The 21,693-nt window shown below is 41.7% G+C and overlaps 1 pseudogene; it reads right to left on the bottom strand.

Moving 5' to 3' along the window:
- Positions 1-5,860: 5,860 nt before the first annotated feature.
- Positions 5,861-21,693, bottom strand: part of LOC114213006 (parafibromin pseudogene) — a 38,434-nt pseudogene continuing 22,601 nt past the window's right edge.

Below are 21,693 nucleotides of genomic sequence, written 5' to 3' on the forward strand. Positions count from 1 at the left end.
TAAACAAGAGCAGCATGGCACCAGCTCCCTGCATCCCTTGTCCCACAGGACTACCCCAGACCAAAAAGGCCAGATGATGGGCAACACAAGCCATGGGCCACTCTGTTGCTGAGGAGCCCACTGTGGACTCCAGCCAAGCACTTTTAGGGTCCGCAGCTCTTTTCAAAGGACTGGGACAGGTGCGAAGTCCATCTCGTAAGAATCAGGGAAACAGACGAGAAATTGCCTTGTGGCCACCTCCCACAACATAGGGCAGTGGGTGGGAAACAGCTCTATGACAGCTCCTCACCAAACTGCTCCTCTGCTGAGCCCCTGTGAGGGGGACAGGGCAATCCCCAAGACAAGTCACACTGCAGCTGGGCCTTGCCTCAGTGGCCCGCATGTGGAGACCTGTAAGGGTGTCAGGGAGTCATGCTGGAGCTGGTTTCCTACAAATTGCAGATAAAAGCCTTTCGAACTGAAAGAGCTCTCCTTCCAAGGTAGGATGAGGGAAATGGCTTAAGCTTGTTGAAGGACATAGGTTTTTCAGAGGAATGATATATTCTGCTTCTAGTTTTATCTTTTGCTGAAATATTTGCCAGTATCTCATAAGAGTGACTACAAGGACATTTCCCTGCATACAAAGGTAGTGTTGCCCTCATTCTCAGACTTTTGCAAGGACAGATTCCAAGGACAGATATGTGTGTGTGTGTGTGTGTGTGTGTGTAAACGTGTGTATAAGGAAAACATTAGCAACACACCTCATAGACCCCTGGCACACTATATTAACAGGCTTTCTGCAGCTGCCCTTTATAAGTGGTATATACATAATTACACATTTAAATTCATCCCCAGCCACACAAACTGGCTTGTCTCATTCTTATTTCTTAGATATATAATGCAGATTTTGAAATGTGAAACTCCAACCCTAACAAGCCTTAAAAGAAACATTTTTACAGATATTGCTTTTTCATGCCTGAAAGGAAACCTCAAATAACAGCAGAAGCAGAGCATGGGTAAGGCTGCATATTCATTTGTCAGCCCAAACCACATCAGGTGGGAGAAGTGGCTGTTACTTGTGGTTCGTATATTCATGTCCTCTCTCCTTCATGTCCTGCCGTAGAATTTATGACATCTGTATATGACTCATCCTAGCTTTCTACAAGGAAAAAAGGAAACAAGAAAAAAAGGAAAAAAGCCTAGAAGACATTTGCTGTATAATTTGGTCAATAGTTTTCATTCTGTCTATTTGTATACTGTCATGATGTCTTAAACGACAGGAGTTACATACTGAGTTTTTATTTTTTGTTTGCCTTGAGCAAGGTAGATGGATGTTTTGGCCATTATAATGTGAAACTACTTTTTTTCTTTACAGTATTTGACCAAATTTGTGTGTCTATGATATTTGTAAATACATGCGGTATCTGTATTTCTTATCATAAGCCTATTTAGTTTTAGTCTCAGTAGGGTTTTTGGACTGCACAGTGTTTATATGATCTCAACTCCTTATACATAAGAAGGTGTGTATATTAATCCAATTATGGACTTAAAATATTTTAAAAGTATAAATACCCTTATTTGCTGCAAAGACCAGTGTGTAGACATTTGCTTTTTAGCAATATTTTTAAGTGCTCCATTTTAATGTCAAGGACTAAGTCTTTTGGCAACACAAACTGGTCAATAATAGGTAATGCAGGTATGTTCAGGTTAAGACAACAATGTTTTGCATTTTTATGCTTCTTTTCTGTCAACACTAATGAAGTCAACATTGCCTGAATGTCTGAATAATAAAAAAAAAATGGAATACATGATGTGGAATGGAATACATGATGTTTGAGCTGGTAGGGACCCAAGATCCCATCTTCAGCCCCCCATTTTACTGGCAAAGGTAACTTACCGAAACAGCCTGTCCCTAGTGGCTCAGGACAAAAGCTCACACGGAGTCCCTGGGCCCCCCTTCCCTCCCAGCCCCACTCTGTCCTGCCCTGCAAAGTGCCTCATGAGCATACGAGTAGGAAATGCCATCCTGCATGACCCAGCTCTGCAACCAAGCCCTTTGTAACTTTGTAGCCCTTTTCTTCAAGGTCCTCAAAGGGGATATATGGGAACATATTCTTTTTTTTTTTTTAAGATTTATTTATTTACTTGAGAGAACGAGAATGAGAGAGAGAGAGTACATGAGAGGGGGGAGAGTCAGAGGGAGAAGCAGACTCCCCGCTGAGCAGGGAGCTCGATGTGGGACTCGATCCCAGGACTCCAGGATCATGACCTGAGCCGAAGGCAGTCGCTTAACCAACTGAGCCACCCAGGCTGATTTGCAACCTTTTAAAGGTGATCCTGCTGAGGAAGTTATTCACTGGGAATTCTGGAATTTGTTGGGAAGACTTCACTAACTTTCTGAAGTTCCTAAAGAAGGGACTGACTCAAGAACTGTGGGTTGGGGGAGGTGGGTGAGGTGAGAGTAGAGGCTAGAAGCAGGAGGGTTCAGTGAAAGCCCACACATCTAGGGGTGAGCCCCCTCTTCAACCCCAGGCTGAACTTTCCCCCCAGAACCCTGGAAATGAGGCTTACCCTCTTCCACTGTGGAAGTGGAAAACTCCTCTCTGGAGAAACAGACTGGGGCAGAACAACTATACAAACACCAAGACTTGAGGGTCACTTGACAAAATGGCTATCTCTGCCTATAAATGGCCATGAGGTTCACCAGGGAACAAGGGTTGGCACTGCTCACAGCTTCCCTCAGCTATGGGGTGGGGGGCGGGAGGGGGCTTTGCTCTTATACGGATGAGTAAGAACAGTCAAGGATGGGTAGATGTTGAGGGGGAACTTGCTAACATGAAAAACAGACAAAAAAGTAAAAACTAAAAGGAATTCCAAGGATTCAGAAACTGTACAGAGAAGGGAAGAAACAAACATGCCCAAACATCTTATAATTGAATTCCTCGGGGAGAGATAAGAGAATACATTATGGCCATGAAACAAGAGCTGGGGAGCTCTTGTAAGTTAAAATTCAGGAAAATTGAAATGGAAAAAGTCAATAAAATTGCTTAGGGGATAAATTTAAGGAACTAGATCAGGAAGTGAAATGAAATAAAAACAAAACAAAGTAAATCCCTAAAGAGTTCTAATAGAAAAACAGAAAAGAAACTCTCAGAAATGGAGGATTAAACTAGGAGATAAATTTAAATAATAAGAATTTCTGAAAGAGAAAAGAGAAGATAGAAAGGAGAAAATACAGTGCAGATGAGGCATGAGAAAAGCCCACGACCAACACTTCACAGAGACTATTCAGAGTAACCAGTACAACCCGCTGGGCCTAGCCTCTGGCCTCTGATTAGTCCTCCCATTTCCTGCTGGGCCAGGAGTCAGTTCTAAAATGCAGGCCACATGTCTGGGTTGGACAGCGTGTGAATGCTCACCCAGGATCCTCTGTCTTGGAGCTGGGCCCTGCTTCTGTGGCTCAGCTGCTATCTAAGGACCTGCTTCAATTCAGATGGCTCGTCCTGCCCCTCCATTTTGCTGAAAGAGGACCTCCATCTGACCATAACTATTATCTCTGTTTGCAGAATGTTCTATAGCTGTCTGTTCACTAGCCTTGGACAAAGCTTCCAGCTTGGCTGGACTCTGATTCCACAGTTGGGAAGGTGGGCTATCCCTTTCAAAGTATGCGCGATGGTCGGGTTGTTTCCTGGTCCCGCCTGCTAACCTACCTTATCCCCGTTCCCTACGGTCTTCACGCCTCATGACTCAGCCTAGAGACCTGATTTAAACAACATTTCATTATCTCGTAGTTAAACTATATGCTGAGTAGTATTTCTGGACCATATATTTGGACCAGGAGAAACTCTAGGCCTTACGTTATAAGATCTTAATAAACTAATGCCTGTATTAACAGGATCAGATTCCCAGAGAACTTGTTGGCATGAAACAGTTCTATGAGTCTTGAATGAAACACATAAGCCAGATCACCCGAATAAGGTGAAAGAAAGGAGTGAAATCACAGAGAGGAAGCTCAGGGTGCTACCCCTTCAGCAAAGCCTTTACTGAGAGTCTACTGTGTGCAGGGCACTGTCCTTAGCTCTGAGGTAAGCCAGGCCTCTCCTCACTGGGCTTATGTTCTAGCAGGGGGCGTAATAAAAAAAGCAAACTCATTTTACTTACCCGTTTTATTTCACAAACATACAGTGACTATGTGCCACATTCCGTCCCCAGAACTTTACGTAGTAAGTCATTTAATCTTCCCAACATTCCTCTCAAGTCAGCACTATTACCATTTCTCTTTTTCAGAAGAGGAAACCCAGGCAGAGAGAAATTCGGGACCTGCCCAAGCGCCCACAGCTGGCAAGTCGCAGACGTAGACTGCCCACACGGGCTGCTGACCATCAGTCGTCCAGGCGGGCCCTGGCTCTGCGGACACAGCCGGGCAGAGGGAGGGGCTGGACATTGCGCGGGGGACACGCCAGTTTACAAAGTCAGGGGAGCGCTGGCTGAGAAGGTGCCATGCCTGGATAGCTCTCCGTGTGCTTTGGACCTCAGAGTTCTCTGTAGAGTAGTGGAGCGGGGGAGTGTGGGGGGGTGCTTTTTTCCCTTCCCGCTCTCATGGTTAATTTTAAAAGAAATAAGGAGTTTCTAGCAAGTGATGTCAACCTCTTTAAACCACCACAAGGCCACGTTTGCCAGGAGTGATGTCCCCAGTCACACTGCCAAGACCAGTTGCCGTGGCTTGTTGGGAATTTTCATTTCTTCTCACAACGATGAATTAGATTCTGTAGATGACATAATTCTTACCCATCTCAAACAGGCGCTGCGCGTCACTGCTTCTTTTTAAGGGGGTAATGGTTTACCGCTGTGTGGTTTTTCTGTGCTAATATTTATGCTCCCTATTTGTTTTTCTATAATTGCTATTAAACATGGCATTTGTAGGACCCCAGGAAAATAGTATAGGCATAATCTACCTGAACAGAGAAAGCAAAGTTTCCAAGATTTCATCTTCCCTTTCCTTTGGTCTCCACATTTCAACTTTCAGCTTTCTCTTGATGCTTACCAACATCTAAATTTTATGTATATCACTTGGTAATAAAATTGCAGAACTATCGTGCCCAGCCTCTCTTCAGTCCTACCGTGCTTTCTGCAATTAGCAGAATCTTCAGATGCACTGTAAGAGCAAGCATGGTGGAAGCCTTCCCTGGGAATGGTGTGAGCACAGCCGTGGAAGCTCACATCCCCATGCAAACTTATCTCTTCACAGTTACAGGCCATACATTTTCATTAGGCGATCAACACAAAGGGCATGATTGCACAGGAGCGCAACCCTGATATTTAAATTTCTTCTCCTCGACCTTAATGAGGGCATATATCAGAGCAGTAGAGTGGGGTGACATTTACGACAGTGCCCCTCCATTCTGTGATTAGGCACAGATCATTCAGAGGTGAGGTTTCCGACCAATGGCAAGCCCAAAGTATGCTAAACAGCAATCGTCGTAATTACAAAACTCACAATAAGAATAACAAACAATAATCTTGTTTTTCAAACTGCACCTCAATTAGCAGGAGCATTCCAGAGTTGGAAGCGTGGGAGGAGTTTCTACTCTATGCCACTCCCTGAACAGGGGAGTGCGAGGGAGGGGAGGAGCTTCTGGGCAGATGAAGATGTAGAGAAGAAAGTCAGGGAGTTAGGAGGAGACATCTGGAAAAGATAAGAGCCACAGAACGTAAGTATATGAATCAGGGTTCTCCTCAAGGCATTAAGCAAGGTTTTGTTAAAGATCAATCTGGGACCTTCGTTTGTAAGTTTTGGTAAATTCTTTAAAGCTTGAGTCTCAGCCTTTAGGGCAAGGTATATCCATGTTTCTTAATCCAAACTCCAGAAACAGGAGGAAATTCAGAATCTCAAGTGGGATGTCTGTTTTACCACATAACTATGAATGTTTCTCAGAACTCTAAGGAAACTGATTTGTCCAAAGAAATTCTGTGAGGACTGAGTTCTTATACTGTTCAGTCCTATTTCTGAACATTTAGATCTAGACAAACTTCATCATATTTGAGACAAAAGTCTTCAAATTTAGCAAATACATCAACTGGTGATCCATCAGGCAAAAGCCATGGCCGGTCTTTGAACCGCCAGACAGGACCCTCTGCAGAAACTGCTACAACCTGGTCCTCTTCCAGGGCATGCACAGATGGGGTTGATCTCTTGAGGCATGCACTCATGGGGCTGGTCTACTACTCCATAAGGAGCCCAGAGACGAACTTAGGGCCTTCTGGCTATCTCTGCTCCTTTCTACTCTGAATCATAGTTTGGTTTTTCTCATTGGCAGCCTTGTTTCTGCTTTTCACCTGATGGGACAAATTTCAGAACCTGGAGAAGGTCTTTTGCTCTGAGCCTGGTTATTAAAGAGGTGGTAGCTGCCTAACTTATGATGATTGGGGTTGAAGATCCTTTTGTCTGGTTTGGTGGAAACCTGGCTTGAGAAACTGGTCTCAGAGCTGGCTGTGTTCAGGAGTCTGAGTCTTACGGGCAGATGCATCATCCTCTGTTACAGAATTTAGTGGCTTACCCTGGTAGGTACCATCATGCCAGTTTTGAAGACGTCCATTTCTTCTTCTCCTTTGAATGTTTCCTGATCATATCTGTTTTAGGCAGCTGGGACAGGATATTGGGTATATAACATGGGATCCCCAGGTGCTGTATTTGGGGCCAGTCACAATCCAGGTACATTCCATTCTTCTCTGGTTTTTACAAATTGAAGAATTGCAAAAATATTCTTGTAAAATAGTTTACTGTATTTCCGATCCTCACCCCAACTCTGCTGATGATATTTGGGTCATAGTTACCTCAACATCCCCCCCAAACCTTGGTTTCAGGGCGCTTATATCGTCATCTAGGTCAGGCTTGCTGCACATCTTTTCTTAACCTTAACTTTGATTGCAGCAATTTTTCCCACTGCCATGGCTTCAGACAAAGACTAATCTGTTCCGTTTGTACAATCCTTCCTTTGGTCCCCTCCAAACCAGCAGCCGATCTCTCTTTATCAAGGTCCACAAATTCTCCATCTTCAATTCATGGTTTCTTTGTTCCTCCTAAAACTTCACCTCATTTTAACTTGAGCAGGTCCCTGAAGACCTGTTTCTGGGGGTGCCCTTCTGTCTTACTTGCCGAAGGTAATATTGCACCAGGAGTCCTCCAAGTACATCTTCTCAGTCAGGGATTCTAATCACAGCCATGTTTTCAGGAGCTACAGCAGGACACCAACAGTAGGATGAGAAAAATACACATTAGTAAGTACAAATAAGATCAAATCCAATGTGGGGTGTTCTCTGGGTGGGTTTCCTTTCTGGTCTCCCCAACCTATGTACCTGGTCTTGACATTCTGGGGTTATTAGAATGCTTGACAATCACTTTGTTTTCCTTCACACAATCTCCTTTTCCAGGGTACTGTACTGTTGCCGAATGCTGGGACATGTGTCACCCACCTCAGTGCCATCTCTGATAACAATAGGGACAGCGGCCCCCCCCAAGTCTCTGAAGACCCCATACCATAAGGCCTTATAAGGGTATATGAGATAATCTTAACCAGGCCTTTCCCATCTTAAGGTCTTTTTTTGATCGAAGCACGGTCCAACGTGCAGATCTATAATAAACACCCCCATCAAGAGGGATTTTCTTATAATTTCACACTGTGTCTAAAATTGGTCTCTTGACTACCTGCCCACACCCACCTAAACCTGCTTTTCTCTCTTTATTTATTTATTTAAATTCAATTAATTAACATATAATGTATTATTAGTTTCAGAGGTAGAGTTCAGTGATTCATCAGTCTTATATAATACCCAGGGCTCATTATATCATGTGCCCTCTTTAATGTCCATCACCCAGTTACCCCATCCTCAACCCCCTCCCCTCCAGCAACCCTCAATTTGTTTCCTATGTTTAAGAGTCTCCTACGGTTTGTCTCCCGCTCTGATTTCGTCTTGTTCTATTTTTTCCTCTTCTGCCCTATGACCCTCTGTTTTGTTTCCTAAATTCCACATATGAGAGAGATCATATACTTTTCTTTCTCTGATTGAATTATTTTACTTAACATAACACCCTCTAGTTCCATCCATCTTTCTGATCAAAATAGTCTTCATTTTTTATAAAGGTTTGTGGCAAAAAAAACGGAAGAATTGTCAACATTTCAAGAAAAATCTTATAGGCAACATCTCAGATGACTTGATCAGTCAGGTTGCATTTACTTGGCTAGGGAAGAATGGGATTGCAGAAGTTCAGAAAATATTTGCAGCTTTGAAAACTGCTCTCTGGTAACCCTAATAGTATTATTTTAGCTCTTTGGGTTTTTTTGTTTTTTGTTTTTAAAAAAAACCTCTTTCAAGGGGTTATATGAATTTAGTAACCTCCCCCTTGCCAATGACCAGAGCAGGGTCTAACAGCCACAGGTGTGGTGAGGCCAGAGCTTCATGCCCTCTGGAGGAACTTCTCATTGTGCTTTTCTGGAAGGCAACTTGGAAAAAATGCATTCTCCATCTCACATGACATTTGTGGAAAATTTTACTTAATGTCCAGCCATAGAAAAATTAAAGAAGACATTGATCTTGAAGCCTCCAGATTCCAAGAGGGGAGGGCGGTGTGGCAGAGAACAGATGGTGATGTTCTAAATTAAAAGAAATGGGATGTTGTAGCGCTATGTTCAACTTGTCTATTCTCAAAATTTGTCTCATATTTTTATTCTTTAACTTGAATTTATTCTGCTGAAAATCTTCTTCAATAATATCTTCAAACTTGCTAGAAAAAGCAATAGATTTGTTGTTGTTGTTGTTGTTGTTCAGGCTACTCTTTCACTGAAACAGTCCAGAGATGATTGTATTCAGTTTTATTTTTAAAATCTCCATTTATCAAATACTAGCATGCAAAGAAAACAGATGGTTTGATTTGAGGCTTCTTTTGTTGTATGCAGGCTAATGTTTTAAACATCATGCCAAAATTTGATTTTTAATTTTAAAATTGCTCTTTTCCCAGGCTGAGCTTGGGGTATTCTCAAAATTCTCAGACAGTCTCTCATGAAGGGAAGGCAAGATTTTTGCATTTGTGCTAATTCAAGAAAAGCAAGAATGTTTAAAGGACGCATTTTTTTCAAATCAAATTAAAAGAGTTTTATTGATTCCAGTGGAGAAAAAAAATCTCTATTTTTAGGACATATACTACCTATTGTATCCAATAGATGAATATTCAAGTTTTCACTTCGTTTTTAGTTAGTAAAGTATTGATATCTAAGCATCTTTGAAAAGAAGCAAACTTAAATTCATCTTTCTAATCTTTTATCTTTTACAGTTGGGTAAAGTTTTAGAGTTTATAAAACTTGCTCATACACACTATTTCATGTGTCTTTCAATTAACCTGCAAAAACATTATTTTTCCCATTTACAGATGAGAAAATTGAGGTTCAAAAAAATATCTTACCTAAGGTCAAAGAATATCAGCTATGGAGTTAGGGCTAAAGTGAGATTTTTATATCCACTGCAATTCTTGCAATGCTGCTCTTGCAGTACTTGTCCTATGTCAAGCACCAGTAGCACACTGGAAATAATAAAAGAATAATAATCATCTCAAACATTTATTGAGCATGATGTGCCAGGTACTATCCCAAATACATGCATTGTTTCCTTTAATCTTTTCAACAAATCTATGAAATAGAAAATATTAAAATTCCCATTTTACAGATGTGAAAACTGAGGTCTAGAGACTTACAGAAGTGCATACATGGAAATAAGGAATTATCACTTCTTAATCATTTAACAAGCACACACATCTCTGTGTCTAGGTCACAGTTACCTCCCCTGTGCTGGAGCCACTCAGGGAGGTGATCTCCACAAGATGGAACCACCTCTAGAAGCAATGGCTTCCATGACATATGGCTGCTTGCTGTAGTGCCATTGCATTTTTTCATGACCCTCAAGTTGCCAAGATGCAAACCTAACTCAAAGAAGCTAAAGCAAAAAGGATAAAAGGATGTCTGTTGACTCATCAAATCCAAGGGAGGGCTGAACAACCAAACCACGCACCCACGAGAGGGGTAGGGATGCTGCTGGTCTCAGGCACTTCCGGAACCAGGAACTTCGGTGCCAATGGAATGCTTACCATCTCTTGCTCTTACTTCTGTGTGCAGGCTGGCATCACTCTTTGTCACTACCAATGGCTTTTTTTTTTTCAAAGAGTAGAAATCTCAGTCACTGATAGCTCATGCAATTCATCTTTTGACTTTCACCAACAGAGAGTCTGACTTTCTTGGGTCTAGTTGGAACAAAATCCACAGAAGGGCTCTGACTGGCCAGGCTTATAATAAGAAGCCACCTCTGGACCAGTCTTACCACGTATGAACCTGCAAAAGTTGACATGTACAGCTGTGTGGTTTGTGTGCTTCACGAAGGTGCCCACCCAAAGGGCATGTGCCGATTGACACGAAGCCCATACTCTGCTCACCAAGACTTACTGGAGGAAGGAATTCCCTTTGCTTCTCTCAGACACTGGGGCTTGCCATGCTGGGCGCCCACTGGGCTGAGCCCCTTTTTTAAACTGAGGTATGATTGACAAAACTTTATACTGGTTTCAGGGGTGCAATGTAATGATAGGATATTTATATATATTGTGAAATGATCACCCCATAAGTCTAGTTAACATCTATCACTATACATAGTTGCGAAAATTATTTTTTCTTGTGATAAGAACTTCGAAGACCTACTCTCTTAGCAACTTTCAAATATACAATATTATTTTTTTAAAGATTTTATTTATTTGACAGAGAGAGAGAGAGAGAGAGGGTACAAGCAGGCAGAGTGGCAGAGGGAGAAGGAGAAGCAGGATCCCCACTGAGCAGGGAGCCCAACATGGGGCTCGATCCCAGGACCCTGAGATCATGACCTGAGCCGAAGGCAGACACTTAACTGACTGAGCCACCTAGGCTCCCCTGTAATACAATATTATTAACCATAGTCATCATGCTGTATATACCATCTGCATGACTTATTTTATAACTAAGAAATCTGTACCTTTGACTCCCTTCATCCATTTCATCTCCCAGTCCCCCATTTCTGGCAACCACCAATCTGTCCTTTGTATCTATGAATGAACACCCCTCCCCACCTTTTTTTTTTTCACATGGAGGCATTGATTAGGCTTGTAGCTGCTCTATGTAAAATATGACAGCTTCTGAGGAAATGATATATTTGTAGATAGAGGAAGAAAAGGGAAGTATTAATTTCAGAAAAAGAGGAGATACTCAACAGAAGGTTGAAAGGGAATTTAAGCCACTTGCCGTATTCAAAGGTTTCTTGCTTAGTAACAAAGAGTGAGTGGATTCTCTTTAGAAAACGATTTCTACTTCATGTAAATTTTTTAAAAAACAGTTCCACAATTAGGTCATGAAAAAATGATAAATAGGGGTGGGCTATAATATGAGCAGAAACCACCGCCATTTCAAGGTCTAATAGCACGTTGGGGAGTGGCTTGCAACTCCCAGGCATTACACATCAGCTCTTTGAGGATGCAGAAGCTCTCTCACAGTGGATTTCAATTAAACAATTTCATGGTTCTTATGAGAAAAAAACAGTCTGACATTTAATAGAGATGCCTGATAGTCTGATAGTCTCCACTAGCAAAGTGATACTGAAAGCAGCCCTGGTTACATTTAAATGATATTTTTAGCACCAGGTTTGCGGTGCTGCAAAAAATTTAAAATATATAAAAAAGAAAACAATCCCCAAAACAATTCTCATGGGTCATACCACCTTTACCAAGTAGGCTCAAAGCCATGGGCTGTGTGGAAGTGGTAAGACAGCGTGTGTTTATTTTTTTTTTTTAAAGATTTTATTTATTTGAGAGAGAGAGAATGAGAGAGAGAGAACACAAGAGGGAAGAGGGTCAGAGGGAGAAGCAGACTCCCCGCTGAGCAGGGAGCCCGACGTGGGACCCGACCCTGGGACTCCAGGATCATGACCCAAGCCGAAGGCAGTCGCCCAACCGACTGAGCCACCCAGGTGCCCCGACAGCGTGTGTTTAAAGATGGGTGGAAAAGGCTGGACCCAGGAGCTTGACCAGCCAGGCCCTGTTTCAGAGCAGGCCACCCCTCCATTCCTGACACAAAGGGCCCAGTGTATTTATTCTGAGATAATCACTTCTCAACTGGCAGTCTTCTTCCCTGGGTCACATATATGATCTCAAGAGTGTGAGCTTTGCAAACATTATCAGGCAGAATGCAGCAAGGGGAAAATCTGACATTTCAAGGGCTGTGATAACAAACTATCATTTCATCTGGTGCAGCATTTCTCCCAGCTAGAGTGGTTTTTGAATTTTAGACTCTACCTGGGTGGCCGCCATTTGCTTTAGCTCCTTACTGTTTCTGGCTCTTTTCCCCTCCAGTTGATCCTTCTTTAGTAGCCCAGACTCCTATGTCTTTGATTTGCCCACATCCTCCTGGTCTTCCTTTCTGCTTCCTTCCTCTTAGGGGTCTTCCTTTGTTCAATTAACTAGTTAGGACCTCAAGAAGTGAACAGCAGTGGAGAATTGGAGAAGTAGAAAGTTGTAACAAAGCCATTTAGGGCAAGAGTGGGGGACACTCCCTGTCTTGATCATGCTCCTTCCCTCCTTCATTTCTCTTATTTCTCTCTCTTCTTCTTACACTTCACTCATCATCGCCTCTCCACTTACTCGTTTGTCTCTTTTTTCATCTTCTCTACCTATGACCAAGCCCTCCTAACACAATTTTTCTTGTCAGGAAAGATAACAGCCTATTCAGTACATTTAGAATGCGATTATTGTTTGCTCAATTAAAACAACATCTTCAGCAAGGGACTGAAGGGATTTCTTGGGAAAGGTGTGGGGTGTGTAGGAACCATCCGGCTCCGCACCCGTTCTAAGGCCGCTGCCTTTCCCTGCTTATGGAACTCACGTTGGGTAAGCGGAAAACGGAAACGACAGCTATCATTTCCAAGTGGAAGCTTTAAGCCCGGTGCTCGCTTGGCCGGGCCCTGTTTCCCTCGGCCACTGGACTGGCCACGTTTCAGAAGATGGCTGCCCCCTCAACCTGAGTCCTAGAAGGAGCATGACTTTGAGCAGAGGCTACAGCTGACTTTCATCAAGTGCAGAGATAAACAAGGAACAAACCTTTCTTATTTTGTGTCACTGAGATTCTTATTTGTTACTGCAGCATAATGTTGTTAGAACACAGGAGCCAATAACAAGGAAGACAGAATGACATGTTTCCTACTGAGTAAGCCTCGTGGAAAATTTCCATTTGCACCATGAAATTGAAGCTTGCAACTCACTGCAATCAGGAAGGTAGGCCAGTGACAGAGGCTATTTTTAGTGCTTAGCACCTTAGTTTTGCTTGTGCTTCAGACAGGAAAGAATTATATCAAATCAATTACTGCACTGCTTGTGATATTTTCTTCCTACTACCTAGTCTCTGGCCCTCAGCTGGGCCAGGTGGTTTTTTACCTGTACCCTCCAGGCATAGGGACACTGCCCTCTCCTTTACTGATGTGATGGAAACAAGGCAGAGCTGTCCCTGCTTGCCCACAGCACAGCTGAAACCAAGCTGTACCTCTAAGTAAGGCTTTATTGAGGATTTGAGGAAAATAAGGGAGATGCCCAAGAACAACTTACATTGCTGACCAGGCTTGAGCCTGTTACAGGAGCTCCTGGCTCTCCCCATCTCTCCTGACGAGCTGGAAGCTTCTATGCCTGTCACACTCACCACCCCTTACACCACTCCCAGCATCAGAAATGCTAGAGGAATCTCCCTGCCTTAGACCAATGGCCCCAATGGGAAGGAAAATGTTCTCTTTCCCAACTTGCTTACAAAATCCTTATTTCTTATCTCAGGCCTGATCATTCTGAGAGTATCTGCTCCTTTCAAGGAAACTGAATCCCCACCTTCATGTACCCTGATCTGACCCTCTGACCTCAACAAGACAATCACACAATTGTATTAGAAAGGATAAGACAGGCTCTGCTGTGGCAAGAAACAACCTGAGACCTCAGAAATTGGCTCATAGTTCAGAAAGGTCTTTCATGTGGTCTATGTACTGGTATTCGGGAAATCTTTTGATCATGTTCCTGTAGTGTTTAGTTTCTAGAGTTAATTGAAATTTATTAATTTCAGACATTTTCTCTTACCTTGCCTGGCAAAATCCTATTACTTTAAGTGTCAATTTCTCTGTGGAGCCTTCCCTGGGTCTAAGCAAAGTGAATTCCTCCATTCTGGGTAATTCTGCAGCACTTTCCTCCATGCCTTTTTGACAAAATTGTTTGCCTTATTATGTTGTGATTTGCCTTTTTTAGGCCTCTCTCCATTTTCTAGAAGATACCTTCCTGAGGACAGGAATTAGGTACTTTTTCTGTGTCTACTGCACTGCCTAGCACAGTACTTGGGACGTAGGAGCTATGCAGTAGAAATCACCTGCGTGGATAAGTGGTATTAATGGTGCCATTATTTCCCTAATTCATTCTTGAATCATGCATGTGTGTTTCTGTGCTGTGGGGCTGTGGAATATAGTTATTATATATATATATAGTTATAAATGCAGTCTGTGTAACATCACGTCTAAAGGGATGTGTTCAGAATGGTCCATATTGAACCTCTCAATATAGTTCATGGATTGATATATACAAAAGTTTGAGAACTACTTAGGTAGGAAACCACAACCAAAAAGGAAGATTGAAGTTCTTATTTGTCAAATAAAGCCTCCTATATTGCATAGTAGTAATCCCATATTTAACCCTCAGCCACTCCATTTATATTTTAAATTAGAATTTTTTAAAACACTTTTTTTCCCTTAAGGGCACATGACACAGTCTTGTATACATAACCTGGTAGTTTGAGACATTTTTAGTATGAAATAAAGGAAATAGGTGGACGATTTTTTTTTCTTGACAGGGATTTTTAAGCTCACATGATAAATCAGCATTTGCAACATGTTTCTTCATCTGAGTTCTTTTCTGGTTTCACCCCTTATTTCTTGTGACATGAGCATGGTAAACTTTGCTGAAAAAAAAAAAAAAAGAGAGAGGGGCGCCTGGGTGGCTCAGTCGTTAAGCGTCTGCCTTCGGCTCAGGTCATGATCCCAGGGTCCTGGGATCGAGCCCCTCATCGGGCTCCCTGCTCGCCGGGAAGCCTGCTTCTCCCTCTCCCACTCCCCCTGCTGTGTTGTCTCTCTCACTATCTCTCTCTCTGTCAAATAAATAAATAAAATCTTTAAAAAAAAAAGAGAGTAGCAGATTCTAACTGAGTTATTGTAGAATTGTGTTGCTACATTTCCCCCTCTTTTATTGGCAGTGGTATTTTATCATTTGTCAGCCCCCTGCAAATATCCTTTTTTCTCCCTTAAGTCAGAAATGACTTCTTTTAGGGCATATAGGATAAGTTGTAATAACACATTGGTAGCTCTAAATAATTCTTTTCTATCAGTGTACACACTGAATGTTATTAATGGTACAGTCTTTGCATGGACCCTGAGAATAACCAATAACTCAACTTGTCAGCATTTTGATAACTACAGGCTTCAATTTAACATGAAGAAATATAGGATTCAGTTTAGCAGTTTCAAAAGCAATGAATACAGATGATGAAATCTCTTCTTTCAGGCAAAGAGACTGAAAATTATTATATGTAGACACTTATTTCTAATAATGTCATTTCAATTTACTTCTCAGTTGCCTGATATTAGAAGTATTTGTCCAGGAATTGGATGAGAATTTAATCATTATTTCAGAGCTCCTGGCCCAATCTCAGGGACCAGCTGAAGATCTTATCAGCAACTAAAAGGCAGCGCTTCTCATTCCTTTCCTACGCTCTCACTGCTTCTCTCTTTTTACCTTCCAGGTTTATTTCAAACTATCCCAGAAATAGTCCCCCTTCAGATGCGAATTAACCATGATGTCAGGGTGGTTGTCCCCTGATGTGGCTTTTTGTCTGGTCCCTTCTTCCATCCTCACACCCTTCAAAATTCAGATTTTAGAATTTTAGAAAAAGCCTCCTTTTTCTAAAAATTCCCTCCATCTGCCCTCCAACCCCCTCCGTCCAGGCGAATGAGAGGAAACAGATGTTCTCAGGTAGCCAAGCTGCACCCAGCCACAGGTGGGAAGGAACGCAAGGCTATCGCCTGGAATGGGCAAACCATTACCAGCCTGCTCTTCTCACAGGCTCATTCCTCAGACCCGGAAAACCTTCTAATCCCCTTGTTACGCTGTTGCTGGGTGCCATCTGCGCCTCCCAACTTCCCCCAGCTGCGCTGCACACAGGCCTCTCTCAGAGTGCCACCCATGCTTCGCAGAGCCATGGGAAGAGTTAAAGGGTAGCACCCACTTTAAGGCCCTCTTCCTGGGAGATTCCCCAAGAGCCTACTCTAGCCAGCACCAAGTGTTGCTTGGTTTATGGCGTTAGTCCCACACCTGCCTTACCGGGTTGCCCTATGCCGTACTTCCATGCACCTTGTGTTTCCCTCCCATACCAATCTCTATTTTAATCATCTGGATACTCCTCTGGTGGCATTTTAGGCCATGGGCTCCCTAAGGGAAGGTACCACATTATCTACTTCATCATATTCAGAAAGCCTGGCGTGACGGTAGAAAAAGCTCAATAAATGCCAATAAATGAATGGCTAAATATTAAAAAATTATCGACAGCAACATCAGAGAAATGTTGGCTTGGGTACCTCTTTTCTACCTTTCTAGGTTTCTGGCATCTATTTTCCAATGGGATTCTATTTTGCCTCTAATGTCAGCTCTGACATAAAGAGCAGTCCCACTCTTGGAGACGGTATGTTACAGTGAGGGCCAGGGAATGTCCTGGGAAATGTTGATCAGTGTAGCAGATTTTCAAGCGACCAGCTTGTTGTCATCGAGCGCAGCATCAGAAGCACCCCCTTCTAGAGTATTTCTCTCATAGAGCTACGACATAACATTACTCAAAAGCACAGATAGTAGTAAAATGTTACGAAATAATTAGGAAGTGGAAAGGTTTGAGTGCTTATCATCTTTGCTTTTCATATAATTTATTTAATTTTAAGTTGAATGTAATTTTTAATCATTGCCCTATGTCACAGCTGGCTTGCAAAATTCCCGATAATTTAATAATTTTCTATCACGAGACCGTAGGAGCTGGTTTCAGAAATCATTGGATAGGACTCTTCTTCTTCTTTTATTAAAGATTTTATTTATTTATTTGAGAGGGAGGGAATGAGAGAGAAAGAGAGAGAGCATGAGAGGGTCAGGGGGAGAAGCAGACTCTCTGCTCAGCAGGGAGCCCGATGCAGGACTCGATCCCAGGACTCCAGGATCATGACCTGAGCCGAAGGCAGTCACTTAACCAACTGAGCCACCCAGGTGCCCCTGGATAGGACTCTTCTTGACCTGCCTTCAGTACCAGACTTCCCCCTCCAACCTTGAACCCACTCAGGATCACTTCACCTATTCTTTTGCTAGCATTTTCAACCCCAAATACCTGCTGTTTGATTGAAACAACTAGTTGCTTAGGTTAATGGCAGATTTGTAAAAAACAATTGTGAAAAAAAGAATAAATAGACTGGAAAGAAGATTGGGACATTCTTTAACTTTTCAAAACCTAGAGACTTTTACTAAGTATCTTAAGTTGTAGGCAAGTAGCCTGCTTCAACTTATTATTTTTGTATTCGGCAGCACAAGGCATTTCTGTGCCTCACTACCTCCCAAGTCCTCCTTGATTTCAGTCACTCATTTTCTATCCAGCTGTATTTTCTGGACTGTAGAGCTCCTTTTCAACCTTCTAGAATGTACAAACAACCTTTAAAATCCCACTTCAAGCTGGAATTGTGTCTTGACTTTTGGAGGAAAGGGGAGGACTCCACCACTGTTACTTACTCCTACTACCCCACCAACCAAATCAAATTTGCTCTTTTTTTTTTTAAATCACATGAAAAACAAAACAAAACCCAACAACCTTCTACGGGCCTTGATTTTATGAATATGTTGAATATTTTCATTACCCTTTTCTTTTATATGTCCACTCCAGCCTGCCTGTTCTTGATGAGTAGTGCTCAGGAATCATGCCCATTTAGTTTTCTTTGCATCTTACTCTGGAAAAAATCCTGAGCGGCTTTACAAATGTCTTTTCATAGCTGCGGGGATGGGGGTCTTCACGAGAAACTGATTGAAAGCTGTAGAATCATGCTCGTGTGTGGCAATATAGAAAACAATCAATCTTAGAGCACGATTCCTCATTGAAGAGTAGTAATGATGATGATCACAATGCTTTCAAGCTTCTGGCATTGTCCCCGTGTCCTAGCACATTATGCATGCACCATAGCCTCTATGGAGATTGTGCCAAGACACACTCAAAAAGCCACAATTGCTGTGTCTTTTTAAATATATTTTCTAAGTTATGAATTCATGACACATAAACAAATTCTAGCTATTTTGTGCCTTATGAGTAATGAAACAATATTTCAGTTGCCTTATCCTTGCAAACAGTAACCATTAGGTTTTATTTCTAAATGTTTAATTCATTGCCACAGTCATCATCATCTGGACTACAGATGGCAGACATACTTCCTAGAACTCTATTCCTAAGTGAACGGCGTTTCCCTGAACAATTCTGTAGAGAGAACATACAGTATTTACATTCCTCTCAGTTCTTCTTTGCATTTTGCCCAGATTTACAAGCATATTTGGGATGAATGACGTCACTAAAGAGCAAGTGTGTTCTCTCAAATGGTTAAGGAGAAAAACCAAACTAGACTAGAGGAAAAACCCTTTTAGAGAGATTCTTTTGGTTGGGTTGCCTTTTTTTTTTTTTAATTTACATATAGCTTACTCAGTCTTTTTGTAAGGGCACACTTATCATTTCCATTCCAATTTTCTTTGCTCATAAATACCTGACCAAACATAATTCACTTAATTAACAGCTCTCTAAATAGATTGAGTTTGCTGCCTTAGGGGATAGCCACTGGAGGCCCAAAACTACTGAGTTGTCTGTCAAAGCTCCAAAAGGGCCTAATCACATGCTTGGACTAAAGAAATAGAACAGACCGAATTGCAAATGACAATAGCAGAGACCCTGGCCAGTGGGCACAGGAGAGAGGCTATGGAGAGGAGGTGAATCTCCCCCTTTCTTCCTTGTCTAAAAGGCCAGCTATAGGCATGATATTTATGAATTCCAATGATATGCACAGACAAATCCACAGGGCTCAAAAATCGGAACAGGCAGACGTTCGTCAAGCCAACCTACTGGAATTTCTGGAAATAAAAATTTCAGTCATTTGACATGAGCCTTTTGTCTCTGGAAGTATGAAACATACAAATAAAAATTTAAAAGAAAAATAAAATAGATAAAATGAAGTTGATGGAAACCAGCAAATTAATGAATTTACTGGGCTGACAGAAATTTGTATTGTCTATAGCATGAGTACTAGAGCTACATTTCCCCTGAAGTTTTGAGGTCTCCTGCTAACAACACGGATTTGGGGACTGCAGGATACCTGGGGCAAAGGCTGTTGAATCAGCTGACTTTGTGCTTTTAGAGAGCACTTACAAATTTCATACAGCTGAGATTAAAGTGGGACACGTGCATTGGGAGCTTGAAATGTTTGTGACTGTTAATTACAGATTTTGATCAGCACTTTATGTCTGTCTCTATATTTCTTTACTCCTAGGTTAATATGATACTTGACCACCAAAGAGTAACCAGAGGGAAAATTAATATACTTCTAAAAATAGATTACCCCACTTAAATTATCACCTGTAGTAAAGAGTTAAATGTTGCTGTATGGTTATCTTTTCTCACATCAATCCCTGAAAGCATCCTGATGATAGAGCTCAGGCTTTGCTTTTAACTCAGGGAATATGACACACCTGACTTCATGTATGCAACCACAGATATTTACTAAGCACCTACTCTGGGAAAAGCATAATACTAGGCAATGTGCTATCAGCTAAAGCAGCAAATTACGAAAACTTTGGAGAAGGAAAAAGGAGTGTAGAAATACAAATTATACTCTGAGATTTTGCAAAGAAACTTGTGGCTGAACAGTGTTGGCCTTAGAGCAGGGCTAGAACCACAAGTTCTTATGCTTGGCTCCCAAGTTGTTCTTCTTTTTAAAAATAAACTCAATATCTTGAATTAGGAGATTACACACACACAAATTTCCTATTTCTATTTCTCTTAAAAAAAATTCAGATAATCTGGGCCAGTATCTCTGCAGGGCCACAAGCCCCAGGATGTGGATTGTGCTCTTTACATGCCACTTGAGCTCTTCATTTCAACAGTCTTCCCAGTGGAGAGGGAATAAATAAATGCCTGGTGCCATTACACCCATGGCTTCTCCCCTTTATCCTACCTGCCTGGCCGAAAAGAGACACTTGGCTCTCTGTCTTAGAATTCTGCATGAAGGTTGTCTTAGATCCTCTAAGACAACAGTACCTCATAGTGTTGGTGTGAAGATCAAACAACCCTGGAAAAGTACCTGTTACATAGTAAGTGCTATACATGTGTGAGCTATCATTGTTATTTTATGATTAAATACATAAATATTATATAATTAACTGTTAATTAATTGATATAAGTATTAAATTATATAATAGTTAAATGCTTTATTAATTCTACCTGATTTTGCTTTGTTGTATATTATCATCAGCGATATGTCAAGAGTGATCAAGAAACTATAATTTACTGAGATGTATCTTGCTGGTGGTAACCAGAGGCAGATTCACTATAAAAGTAAAAAAATGTCAGAGTGCCTCACTTTCTTGGGCCATTTCTAGGGCCTGGGAGATACATTAGAAATGTGTCCACATAGTCCTGTGTTTTTGTAAAATTAACCAAAGTAAGATATTTTCACCAGCTAAGACAATTGTCCCTTTCCATTCCATTGTTTCCCTTGTTAGACTTGCCCTAGGGTCTCAGGGTTTTAGAATAGCATGGGTTTTGAGAGACAAATAAAGGGAGTTAAGTTGAGGAAACATTTACTTTTGGGGCATATTTATATAACTCAACAAAACTTCATATTGTTATTTATTGCTCGGTGTCCAGGTATAGGAATGACTTCCAGGAATACCACTATTGTCCCCAGTGCTGACTCATCTAACTCATAAGTGTCACAGATTATGCTGCAATGGGCACATGCCCTATCTACTCAGCCCTAGATATGAGGGCCATGCAGGAGAAAGAAGGCTAGGAATGTATGGACCTGAAGCTAGTCGGCTGAAATTTCTTCCAATGATCAGACACGCAAAATTGTTAGTGGAAGATTTGGTCTCCACAATACGTACAAAAAATGGAAATTTTATTAGGGATAAACTAAATAATTCAGAATATACAATTTTAAATACCTTATACATTTTTGATGGGAAACATGTAAAAGGGAGTTTATGAGAATTCCTGTGTTCAGGGGCGCCTGGGTGGCTCAGATGTTTAAGCATCTGCCCTTGGCTCAGGTCATGATCCCAGGGTCCTGGGATGGAGCCCCTGGGATGGAGGCTCCTTCTCCCTTTCCCTCTACTCTTACCCCAGCTTGTGCTCTCTTCCTCTCTCTGTCAAATAAATAAATAAAATCTTAAAAAAAAAAAGAATTCCTGTGTTTATACAGCAAAACCATTGCAGTACCACATGCATCCAGAAGGTCTGTGTGTGAGGTTGCATGTTTTATGCATCCCGATGGATGCAATCATATATTAGCCTATCCAATGCA

This window comes from Eumetopias jubatus, unplaced genomic scaffold (genome assembly GCF_037043125.1).
Source record: "Eumetopias jubatus isolate StellerSeaLion01/CBP00866 unplaced genomic scaffold, mEumJub1_p1.0 scaffold_6, whole genome shotgun sequence".
Taxonomy (NCBI): domain Eukaryota; kingdom Metazoa; phylum Chordata; class Mammalia; order Carnivora; family Otariidae; genus Eumetopias; species Eumetopias jubatus.